Below are 13,437 nucleotides of genomic sequence, written 5' to 3'. Positions count from 1 at the left end.
TGGGAAAGGTGCCTAAAAACAAAAGTCTTCAATCAATGTATACTCCCTGTTTTAATATATGGCTCTCAGACATGGACGTTTACAAAAGAGAATATGGAAAAAATAGCAAAGACAGAAAGGGCCATGGAAAGACAAATGCTGAACATTAAATTATCAGACAGGAAAAGAAACGAATGGATCCGTAACAAAACAAAAGTGAAAGACGTCTCTACCCAAGTAGCAAAGCTTAAATGGAAGTCCGCCGGACACACCCTACGGCAGAAGGATGAAAGATGGACTAAGATGGTAATACATTGGAGACCATGGAACCACAAACGAAAAAGGGGAAGGCCACAGATGCGATGGTCAGATGACCTGAAGAAACACACTGGGTCAAAATGGATGCAAATTGCCCAAGATAGAGAGGCATGGAAGAAGGAAGAGGAGGCCTATATCCAAGGATGGATGTTTAGGGCTGATTAGATAGATAGATAGATAGATAGATAGATAGATGCCTTGTCTACGCTTAATATGTCAATGATATTAAATATCTCCCATTTTTCTCCTAGTCTTCTTAGGATTATTCTAGTCTACTGCGCAAGCAAGGGTCCGGCCAGTGCCGGGTTAAGGGGGTTGGGGCTATGGGACTATTAGCCCCCAGCGGTAAATTTTGAGAGGCGGTACGTCGCTCCCATCACGTTTTAATTCTATATGTGGATATTTCAAATTTATAGGGTTGATTTTCTGAAATAGCATGGTAATAAAACTTCGTCTCGTCACCGATAAGATCAGGGCCGTAAGTACGATGTTGGGGGGCCCCAACCGTGGCGTCTCGGGGTTTACCCCCCAGCGGAAGGGGGATAAACTGCATCTGGAATAATCTGGAAAACGTTTTACGAAGTCGATTGCATCGTTATGAAGGTTTTTTTCGTTTGCAATAAAATCAGGTTGAACAATTCGGTACGTATCTAAACACCGCTTTCATACCTTGAAAGCCAGTGTCTAGCTGATGGCATACTCGTAATGACATTGTGTCGATCATTGAGTAAAACAAGGTTACTCTAAAGTACGACTTGGGATTTTGAAGTCTGTCATCTTCGCAAATGTTTTTTCGTCTTCTGCAATATGTTTGGAGCGAACCCTACCGGTATTCCCCAACGTTGACATATATTTGAAGACTCTTCAAAGAAAGTTTCAAATTGTCCTCTCATTTTAGTTAGTTTTAAGAGGTTCTCTTCAAATAAACTGTAAGCTGTTAAAAGGTCCAAAGATCTTAATTGCAGTGTTTTCGAGAATATATATTCTATATGTTGAGGGTTTCAAGGATTTTATTTTGCACAACTAGTAACAAAACAAATTTGAATGATTCTAGTTTCTTTTTTTCAGTTGTGTTGCTTGGTCTCTTTCATTTCTTTTGATACTTGTATTTTCGTCTAGTTGTGCTATCATAGTTGCATTCTCATATAAATTATGTATTAGTTGCCTATATCTCGAATCTATGCTACAATAATTATTAAAAGCTTGTTCTATGGCCCACACCTCGATACTATCAAACGCCTTTTCATAGTCTACGAAGGGAAGAAATACGGGTAGTTGATATTAATTTGCCTTCTCTATCAATGTTCTCTTTACACACTAGTGAGTTCTTCTCGGTATTAATATGCACGTTTTACCATAAGTATAGTAATATTAAGGCGCCCCGCCAGTTGCCATGGTTTTGGTACTTTCTGCAAGTCTCCATAGACTTGACAAGTCTTTCTGTTTTTAGTCTTTCTGCACTTTATCAAAGTATTTTTTGTAGGACGTCCTACTTCTTTTTACTTTCCAACTATATTTGTCTTAATTTGTTTGGTAAAGGCTGGTATATACATGAATAGTAAGAAAGCAAGTAAAGTGGGCAAGTAATCTGCCCACTTTACTTGCTTTCTTACTGGCTTCGTGTATACCGGCCGCAACCTTTCTAAATTCATTCTTTCTAATGTCCTAGCCATTTTATTTTCCAAACTTTTGCCGTCTTTTAGTTTGTAATTTTTCTTCTTTTTTGTTTCTTTCATTCTTTCTAGGACGTTTCCACATACACATCCAGGCTGCATTATTCAAAATGTGAAAAATTGATGAAATTGGGTAAGTACTTTATGAAATAAATAAAATAATATTTAAAAAACATCGATTTTATTTAAAATACCGTGACAAATGTGTATTACATAATTTTTTATAAAAAAACTTCTGAATTTAGATCTTGTATTTTTTACTAGTATTCTAAGTTGTATTGTACGTTATATTTGAGAATATTATTCTCATTTGAGTAAAAATAATTAATATTAGCTTTGTTCGTGGAGAGTCCATGACTGGTTTCTGAGTGATTTCTGACTGATTCGCAAGCACAATTCCGTTTTCAAGCGCTTGAAAACGGAACTGCATAACTACTCTCTAATGCTGGCCACTCACTTACGGATATCGAAGAGGCCGAGCGACTAACAGGCGGTTAATTGAAGACTAAATCACCACATACACGCAGTTTTCGTAAAGGCGTTGGCACGCTCGATCACAAAACTGCATGTGTGTGGCGTCTCAACTGCAGTTCATTAACTTAACTACTCAAATAACGGCCTTCAGTCCTGGCCTGCATGCCATGGCCTCTTCGATATCCGTAAGTGAGTGGCCAGCATAATACAGGGGTGGGCAAAGTGCGGCCCGCGGGCCGCATGCGGCCTTTTAGACATTTTTTGGCGGCCCGAGGAGAAAAAGTGAATTATTTTCATTTCAAGATTTTTTCTAATTATTGCTAATATTGATAATTAAATATAGATAGATAATGCAGCTATTAATATTATCATTTTCGCAGCGGGTGATTTTTCCGCAAATTTTCAACATAACGCGGGCAATGATTTGGGTTTTTGGCACAGCGATTTATCGGCTCCCTCAATGAAATCCATGAAATTTCAACAAATGAAAATGATATTTTCGAAGTAGTCAGGAACTAAAATTTTGAATTAACCCGTAACCACCTAGTAAGAGTACCAACTGCGACGGAGCACCAAATTTAAGAGGAGCAAATATTGCAACGTTGAGAAAACTTAAAGATTACGTTCAACAGTTTCCACAACATGATTTATTATTCTTCACTGCATAATCCATCATCAGATATTGTGCAAAAATGTTTTGCAAGTGGACAACGTCATTTCAATTATAACTAATATTGTTAGGTAACTGTATTAGTTCAATAGGATTAATCATCGTGAATTCAAAGCTTTTGGAAGAGTTAGAGACAGAAAATACTGCTGTCTTATACCACAATCCACAATCATATTCGATAATTAAGTTTAGAAGAGGTTCTTAAAAGATGCTGTGAATTAGGGGAGGAAATTATTTAGAAATTAAACACTGCTACTTTGCTAAATTTATAAGTGTTGATCGCAAAATGAAACTTTTGTAATGAAATTCAAACTATTCATTGATCATATAAAAAAAAAAGAATTAGTCCAATTATTTCCCAATAATTTTGTTTAGTCCGGATCTGAATTATTCTTGGGATTAGAAGTTGGGTGGTTTGGATTTTAAATGTGAGATATCTATGTCAAATATCAAAAAATATACAAGGTGGTTCTAAAGTTATGCTTCCAGAAAGACATGAGCAAAACCGATAAAACACCCTGTAACTCAGTTATAAAAATCATTGAAGAAATAAATGTAGTATATCTAGAACCGCCTTAGTGACCTCTATTCACAATTTAAGTATTCCCGTTTCTCAATGAAACACCCTGTATATTTGCGGCAAATACCGTGCTTAAATAAGTGCGAATGTGGTATAGGGGGTAGGGATATGGTTTGAAAATTTTGAAATTTTCGATTTTTTTATTATTTTGTATGAAAATACATAATTTCAAAAATATTCTCTGAAAATTTCAGTTTGACCGTAGGAAAACTACCAGAAATGCAGCATGTTTAATATCCCTACCTTCGACTCGCTTTGCAGCAGCTTGTTGAGCGTAGTGAGAAACGTTCAACAGCTGTTCCATTTTCTTTTGTAAATTACTCTGCGATTTAAAGACATATTCCGGTGTGCATCACTTTACGATTTGACAGACAGAAGAAATTGAAAATAAAAGTTGTCAAAACTAAACGTGTTTTTCTCAAAACTGCTCAACTGCTTTTTATAGGCGGTGGACATTGTAACTCAAAGACTACTTGACAGATCCACCTGAAATTTTTCATATATTTTGTTTAGACATTTCGTGAGGTAACAATAACAAATTGTAGATTTTCACTATTTTCACTTCTGAGAGATATCAAAAACGCAAAAATCGTCAAAACTAAAAAAAAACTCTACAGTGTTGTCTCGAGAAACTCATAAGCTAATAAAATATTTTTGAATTTTTTGTTTCATATGATCCAATAACGAGTTCTGGATGTCTACTGAAAAATTCATTTTGTTTAGGTGTCGGTAAAAATTTGCCACCGTTGGCTTATTTTTCAATAGTTGGTCTTGAAACATTTTTTTTTTGGATATTCTTTGAATTGTACTGAATATGTTTATTTAATTTAAAAATGAAATAATTCTACCATAGTTTCAAACAAATTAAAAAAATTGCTTAACATCCCCCCCCCCCCAAAGTTCAAAATTCGAAAACATTGCGGCCCTTGGTAATAGACCAAAAACCTTTTGTGGCCCTTATTAAAAAAAGTTTGCCCACCCCTGCTCTAATACTATATCAGCTTCTTTCGATTGCACGACTATGGTCGCTAATATTTTTCTTCTAGTAGCCATAGTTCATCTTTGCAGCCATCGTGCATAATTGAACATAGGTCTCCTTCGGCTATTCACCTGTTTCTAACTTGAAATTTTTCTTCATCGTCATCATCTTTGACTTTTTCTTCTTCTTTAAGTTCCATCTTCTATCAAAGGTTGGAAATCATCATGGCAATGCGGACCCTGTTGACTGCCGCTCTAAATAGCTCTGCACTACTGCATTCGAACCATTCCCGTAAGTTCTTAAGCCAGGATTAGTGTTGCCCAAATGCAAGACCAAGACGAGACTTAGACAGTACACCTGGTCTTGGTCTTGGTCTTGGTATTGCGCTCCCGGTCTTGGTCTTGGTTTTGGTCTTGCAGCAAGAGTCTTGCAAGTCTCGCAGTTGCCCATTAGCCTATTGCATATCTTAGAACAACGTAACAGAGAGGTACATTTTAATAAAAATTCTCTTATGGATTATCTTTAGAAACAATTTTAGATGTGGGGTTGAACTCTGCATCAAATACATTTCCCCGTAAGTTTTTATCATGGATCATACTAATATCAATTCCCTTTATCAGGGCCTATTTACCACTAGGCCCATATGAGGCCCCTGCCTCGGGCCCGCATTTTAATGGGGCCCGAAAAGATCACCAAAAGGATATTTTTATTGAAAAAACAAATTAAATTTTCAAAATTATTTAATTTTACGAACAGAAAATGATAACAAATTTGGTTATATTTATAAACCATAAACCATCCTTACCATAAAACTGAAATAAGAGTTGGTAGATTGCCTTGTCGGCATTTTAAAAATAAGCAAAATTTAAACACCCCTCCGAAGGATTAACAAGAGGTACGATTTACAAGAGGTATAGTCGCGTATTTGTCATAATATTTATTCAAAATGCACTTTTAAATTTAATATATAGTTTGATGTTTGATGCCGTTTTTTGCAAAGATAAAGTATTGCCAAGATTTGTTTTCAGTCCTGTTCTTTTTAAGTTAGTTTAACTAATCTATTCATTAATCATTACTAATCTATTCATTAATTAGTACCTAGTCGTTTTATTAAATTTCTTTGAACACTTATTTTTCTTAACTAAGTAATAAGTAATAGTTTCGTTATTTTCGTGAGTTACAAACATTTACGTGGCATTGAAAAACGAAAAAAAAAAACAAAAATCAAGAGAACAGGAACGGTAGGCACAAAAAGATGCAATATTATCATATTCTACAACCCACAACAGTGTGCAAAAACTCCGTCCTCCCATCCTGTTCTTCTTCTTCTACGGCACTACAGCCAGGGCCGCCGCCAGAAAAAAATTTAGGAAGGGGCAAAATCTTTAAGTCGCTTTTCTATTCTAGAAATGAATAAAAGAACAAGAAAAATTTATATTTTAGTAATCATATACAGGGTGAGTCATGAGGAACTGTACATACTCCTACCTCGTATAGAGGCCCCTATGGGGAATAACAAATGACCATTAAAAAGTGTCTGCTCCCATTGTTTAATAATATACAGGGCGAGTTTCGCATTTTGACAGAAATTTGTATTCGTCATAATTTTTGAACGGTCAGATCGATGTGTCTCTTATTTTGGTCAATCGTTACACTATTGCCACCTAATCAACTGATTTATTCAAACTAGAAAAAAATCAGGTCCGGCTTTAAAAAAATTAGTTCGTTTGGGTCTTAGAAAAAATTTCACCCTGTATAAGCTTTTCGAAAACTCTAATATGAATGTTACAAATTAGACAAATAGGCAATTAAAATAACATATCTATTTTTTTCCGCACACGATTGCTTAATTTTTTATAAAAAAAATCAAATTTGATTATGAATTAAAAGTTTTGTAAAGTGAACCATAGATTTACCAAAATTAACTTTTATTACCAAAATTAATTTTTTTTTGAACAAATATTTAACTTATGTTAGCACCAATCAACTGATTTATTCAAACAAGAAAAAAATCAGGCCCGGATTTAAAAAATAAGTTCGTTTTGGTCTTATAAAAAATTTCACCCTGTATACACTTTTTGAAAACTCTAATATTATTTTTAGAAATTAGACAAATAGGCAATTAAAATGGCATATTTATTTTTTTCCCCACACGACTACTTAATTTTTTATAAAAAAAAATCAAATTTGACTATGAATAATTAAAAGTTTGGTAAAGTGAACCATAGATTTAAAAAAAAATAACTTTTGTTACAAAAATGAATTTTTTTTGAATAAATATTTAATTTATGTTATCACCCAATCAACTGATTTATTCAAACTAGAAAAAAATCAGGCCCGGATTTAAAAAATTAGTTTGTTTGGGTCTTAGAAAAAATTTCACCTTGTATACGTTTTTTGAAAACTCTAATATGAATTTTACAAATAAGACAAGTAGGCAATTAAAATGGCATATTTCTTTTTTCCCCACACAATTACTTATTTTTTTATTAAAAAATCAAATTTGACTATGCATAAAAAGTTTGGCAAAGTTTTTGCATAGATTTAAAAAAATTAACTTTTTTTACAAAAATTAATTTACAAAAACAACGTTTTTCTTAAAATTAAAAGTTTTACCATTTTTTTTTTTCTATAACACGTCTAGATCTAAAACTTCCCATAACACTTCTTTTGGACTCTATAGTTTAACACAGACGTGATCAAATTGATAAATTTTAAAATTTTCCACCTAATTTTTGCGATTTACAAGTTTGCAGCTTTTACAAGAAGAAGACTGAAAGTCTACAACAATTTTCATAGTCTTCACAATGGTAAGAGATATGTGCTGTAAAAATTTCAGAAAAAAAATATTAAAATGGAACAGAGTTGTAGCGAGTTAAACCGTGAGTTCATTTTTTTTTTTCATTTTTAGGTTAAAATTCCGATTTTAAAAAATTTGATTTTTTAATAAAAAATTAAGTAATCGTGTGGGGAAAAATAAATATGTATGCCATTTTAATTGCCTATTTGTCTTATTTGTAAAATTTATATTAGAGTTTTCAAAAAGCGTATACAGGGTGAAATTTTTTCTAAGACCAAAACGAACTAATTTTTTAAATCCGGACCTGATTTTTCTCTAGTTTGAATAAATCAGTTGATTGGATGGTAACATAAATTACTTATTTGTGCAAAAAAAATTAATTTTTATAATAAAAGTTATTTTTTTTTAAATCTATGGTTCACTTTACCAAACTTTTAATTCATAGTGAAAATTTATTTTTTTATAAAAAATTAAGTAATCGTGTGCGGAAAAAAATAAATATGCCATTTTAATTGCCTATTTGTCTAATTTGTAAAACTCATATTAGAGTTTTCAAAAAACCTATACAGGGTGAAATTTTTTCTAAGACCCAAACGAACTAATTTTTTTAAAGCCGGACCTGATTTTTTTCTAGTTTGAATAAATTAGTGATTAGGTGGTAATAGTGTAACGATTGGCCAAAATAAGACACACATCGATCTGACCGTTCAAAAATTATGACGAATACAAATTTCTGTCAAAATGCGAAACTCACCCTGTATATTATTAAACAATGGGAGCAGACACTTTTTAATGGTCATTTGTTATTCCCCATAGGAGCCTCTATACGAGGTAGGAGTATGTACAGTTCCTCATGACTCACCCTGTATAATACAAAAAAAGATTAATCGGTAAATAAAAACTGTAATCTCCTTCGATCTTGACTAAATGTAGCTTAAGATCTTAAGCTGAAATTATCCAGGGGGGTCGCCGGACCCTCCCTGACCCCCTTGCCGGCGGGCCTGACTACAGCCCAAATTGAGCCTTGGCCTCCTTTATTTTTCGCTTCCAGCCTTGTTTATCTGTCGCTGTTCCTCTTCATACATGAACTCCTAAAAATTCTTGTGCATCGCTGCTTACTGTGTCTTCCCAGCGCTTTCTTTGCTTTCCAACAGGTCTCTTTCCCTACATCCAAGCGTTCAGTGCTCTTTTGGTAGCCTAACCTCTCCCATTCTTATCACATGTCCGGCCCATTGCAATCTTTGTATTCTGATGAAGTTTGACAGGGGTGTTTCCTTATAAAGTTGATAAAGCTGGTTGTTGTATCGAATTCACAGGTCCTAGTTTTCTCCTGAGTACTTTGTCTTCGAATGTGTCGAGTTTGTTTTTGGATGTTTCTTTCAAGACCCAGGCTTCACTGCCATAGCATGCTATATTGGTCAAATTAAGGTTTTATAGATTCTCATCTTTGTATTTCGGTGGACACTTTTAAACCGAAATATGTGGGAGATGGCAAAATAAGCTCGGTTTGCCTGTGTTATTCTCCTCCGTATTTCTCTATCTTCTAATCCATCGGCATATATTTCTACTCCCAGGTATGTAAACTTTCCAACCGTTTCAATGTCATCTTCATGTATAATGTTTTGTGGGACTATATTTCTTCTCATCTGTATCATTATTTTTGTTTTTTTCTGTGTTAATTTCCAAACCTAGCCTTTTCGTTTGCGTTTTTAACTCTGCGTATGTTTCCTGTGCTCCTGTTGATGTTCTACTCATAATATTAATATCATCGGCATAAAAGCGGCCAGTTGAACGGTTCTGTTGGTCAGTATAAGTTGCCTCGTTCAGTCTGCATTTGACTAACCGCATACTCCAGTGCCAGGTTAAACAATGTTGGGGTCAGCCCATCTCCTTGCTTCAATCGCTGCGAGATTTTAAAAAGTCTGTCAGGTGGTTTTGTGCTCATACACATGCCTGAGTTTCATCCATTGTGTCTTTAATGAGCCTAATTAGCTTGTGTGGTATTGAGAATTCAGCCAAAGTATAGTCTCTTCCTTTCGACTAAGTCGTATGCCTGTTTGAAGTCTACAAACACGTTGTGAACATCAATGTCGGTTCCCATGATTTGCTAAAGACCTGCTTGACTGTAAATATTTGGTCCATTGTCGATCTTCCCCGTCTGAAGCCCGTCTGAAACTCTCCAATAATATTTTCTGCTAGTGGTTGGAGCCGCTGGTTTATAATATACTTACGTGAGGACTTTATATGCTGTACATAGTATAGAGAAACTCCACCGTAGTTTTTGCACTTCAAACAATGTTTAATTATTGAAATATAAATTTTATTTATTGCAATATTAAATAGTAAAAATTTTATTAATTAAAAATTGCAATCTTAAAAATTTAAATTTTTGGTGCAACTATATTTCTATTAAATAATTAATACATTTAAAAAAGTTATTATTATTACTATTTACATAAATTTTTGTTAGGGGCCCGAAAATTAAGTATAGTGCCTCGGGTCTGATTTAAAGTAAAATATATTAGGCAGAGCCTATAGGCTCTGCCCTTTATCAACATGTCCTGCCTAAACGTCTTTCCCAGGTCGGGGGCAGAACATGTTAGTATAGAGGGGTTTGTCGGTTTGCCAAGCAATTGTCTGGTGCTGCACTGTCGACATAGTCACGACTTACTTCATTGGAATCCTGAGAAAGCAGAGATTTTTTCATCTATGTGCGCATTCTTCCTTTCTTAGTTAGCTAGGTTAAAGCAGTGTAATGTCATATATTGCACAGATTGTGAGATGTAAAGCAGATGTTTCATATTATTTGTTTTGAAAATTAGATCTTTAATAAACAACTTGTTTTACCATTTGCTCACCTGGCCTCCTTAACCCAAATGCGATCTTATTCTTAATAAGTAATGATCACTCCAACAAATAGTTGTTCTATAAACTCTTGCATGTTTTACCTTTTATTGGTTTATTTTTCATAAATTTTTTTTTGTTCGATTCTTTGAACAGTACTGAATAGTACTGTCATATTATCCCGGAGGCATCACTAAAATTTTGTTTTTTTGAATTATCTGAATATGTCTTTTCTTGTAAGAGCTGTACCATTTTTTGTAAATAAAAACAGTGATTGACTCATAAAATAGAGGTTGGATTGATAAGATTAGAATGACATGCATGCAGCCCAGATCTCAATCCTATTGAGCATTTATGGGATGAATTAAAAAAAAGCTATTCGTCGTCATCCTAGGCCTCCAGAAAATTTGGTACAAAACCGTCAGGAGTAGCGTTACCAGGTGTCTCGATTTGCGCGGGACGTCCCGATTTTCAGGGGTCTGGGGACGCGTACCGATTTGTACCTGATCGGGACACTAAATGTCCCGATTTTCACCCACAAAAACCAATTTCAGGAGGACTTGCAGTGAATTTTATTTATAACTATGTTATAAAAACAAGGCACTCCTAAAAGCGGCAAAATCGAATGAAAAATATAATTTTAATAAAAAATAAATAATTTACTTAATCTACGATTTTTTTTTGTAATTTCGTCTGATTATTATTATTATGTAGGATTAAATACAGATTATAGAAACACCTTGTAGTCCAGTAAATGAACGGGAAATACGGCGATACCGTTTAATTTTCAGGATCAACTCCGAATTGCATGATAATTTGGACGGCTTGTGCCGTTGGTTGCTTTTACTCGGGGGGTGGCAGTTATTCCTAGTTAGGGGTGAAAAACCGCGCGTTTAAAATAAGTCCGGAGATGGATACATTGACTAATTCTAAGCAATTTTAGTTCTATAGAATTTTAACCGTCTTCTTCTTAAAGTTCCCTCTCCTATCGGAGGTTGGATATCATAATGGCTATGGTCACTTTGTTGGCTGCTGCTTTGAATAGTTGTAATGAACTACAGTAAACCATTCTCTAAGGTTCCTCAGCCAGGAGATGTGTCTTCTTCATATGCTTCTTCTTCCTTGGATCCTTCCTTGCATAATAATTCTCAGCAACTCATATTTTTCTCCTCTGGTAATGTGACCCAAATATTCCGGTTTTCTAGTTTTTATACTTTTCATAATTTCTAACTGCTTATTTAAACGTCGTAGTACTTAAACATTGGTAATCCTTTGAACCCACTGAATTTTCAATATTCTTCTGTTAATTCTGTTAATTTTAACCTAGTTAATACTTTTCGAGTTATTTAAGATTGAAAATGTGTATTTTTCGACAAAAAATCACGTTTTCAGGCGATTTTCACAAATAACTCAAAAAGTAAGTATTTGATCAAAAAAGATATTCTTAACAAAAATATAGCATACCTAATAAAAAAAATTAAAAAAAATTGTGAACTCGTAAAGACTATAGGTAGACCCAGCAAAATCAAAGTTGTAGCTCATGAAAAATACGTTCTTATTCGTCAAATTCCAAATCAAATATTTCAACGTGAAATAACCAAGAAATAAAGCATTTTTCGGAAAAAACCATTTAAAACTTTTTTAATAAATCTTTATTTTTATGTAAGCTTTTATAAATAAAAGAGAAAACATTGGCAATAAATAGAGCATTCCAAGCCAACAAAAAATGATAAAAAGCAAAATATTAACAAAAACAACTAAATTAAGGCTCTATGAAACGTTAATTAGACCGACATTAATGTATGGAGCAGAAGTGATGACAATGACCAAGACAGACGAAGAAAATTTGAGAAGAACTGAGAGAAAAATAATTCGGGCAATATTAGGATCAATAAAAACAGCAGAGCGTGAATACAGGAGTCGAAGAAATAACGAAATAAATGAGGAATGAAGGGGCAAGATATAGTCAGGAGAATAAAGAGACAAAGATTGAGATGGCTTGGGCATGTATGGAGAGCAGGAGAAGATGCGATAATAAACATAGTGACAAAGTGGTCTCCGGCCGGAAGGAGACGAAGAGGAAGACGGAGGTCCAAATGGCTGGAAGAGGTGAAGCGAGATCTAGAGGGCATGGGAATTAGAAATGCAGAAGAGAAAGCAAGAGACAGAATAAGCTGAAACCGGATATGTAATGCAGTTGATCCATTTTGGGACTTACTTTAAACGCGCTTTTTTTTACCTTCGAGAAGGGGTAACTGTAACTGTCACCCCCCAAGTAAAAGCAACCAACGGAACAAGTTAAACTTTGAACTAAACAGTAAGTAGAACCTAAAACCAGATTTTCATGCAATTCGGAGTTGACTCTGAAAATTAAACTTCAAAACGGTCATTTACTATTGTTGTTTATTTGTCCCGATCTACAACCCTAAATCCCGATTTGTTTTTGCTTATGTACCGATTAAAAACAAATCGGACCTGGACCTGGCAACACTAGTCAGGAGCTTCAATATTATATTTTATTTTCCTTAACATGTATGTGAATTGGTTTGTATATGAGTAGGGTCGTACACGATTTGGTGCATATGCGTTTTGGGTGTATGGGAGTTGGGAGTCGATGAGTGAGGGTAGACCTTTAAGTGCGACTGTCCGCGCCATCTACGCAGTAATGGATAGACGAATAAAACCAGCGAAAAAGAAAACTCTAAAGGGCCGGTACAGTAGCGAAAAAGAAATCTGTAAGGGACATACAAAAACCCATGGTAAAACTTGGTACCTTTACTGTGAGGTGGTGCTAGTAGTTAGAACTGTAATTTCTTATTAATTAATATTTTGATCAAGCATAAATAAATTGTGTATTAGGTCACAATCATTGGATTAAAAATTTCCTGCTACAGATAGGATATTGTTATTGATAAAATTAATAAAAAAAATTGTTTTATATATTTATTCATTGTTAAAATTTGACATAAATTTGATTGAACTCATTTAACATTATTTTTTGCTTTTATGAAATTTCGTAATTTTTCTGTTACGGAAAAATATAATTACTGTAGATAAAAATTGTAAAATATAATAAGAATCTTCTTCTTCTGTTCTTTTTCATCTTCTCTCTGAGTCGCA

Source organism: Diabrotica virgifera, chromosome 10 (genome assembly GCF_917563875.1).
Source record: "Diabrotica virgifera virgifera chromosome 10, PGI_DIABVI_V3a".
NCBI lineage: Eukaryota > Metazoa > Arthropoda > Insecta > Coleoptera > Chrysomelidae > Diabrotica > Diabrotica virgifera.
The sequence above is the reverse complement of the archived record's forward strand: the minus strand, read 5'-3'. Positions refer to the sequence as shown.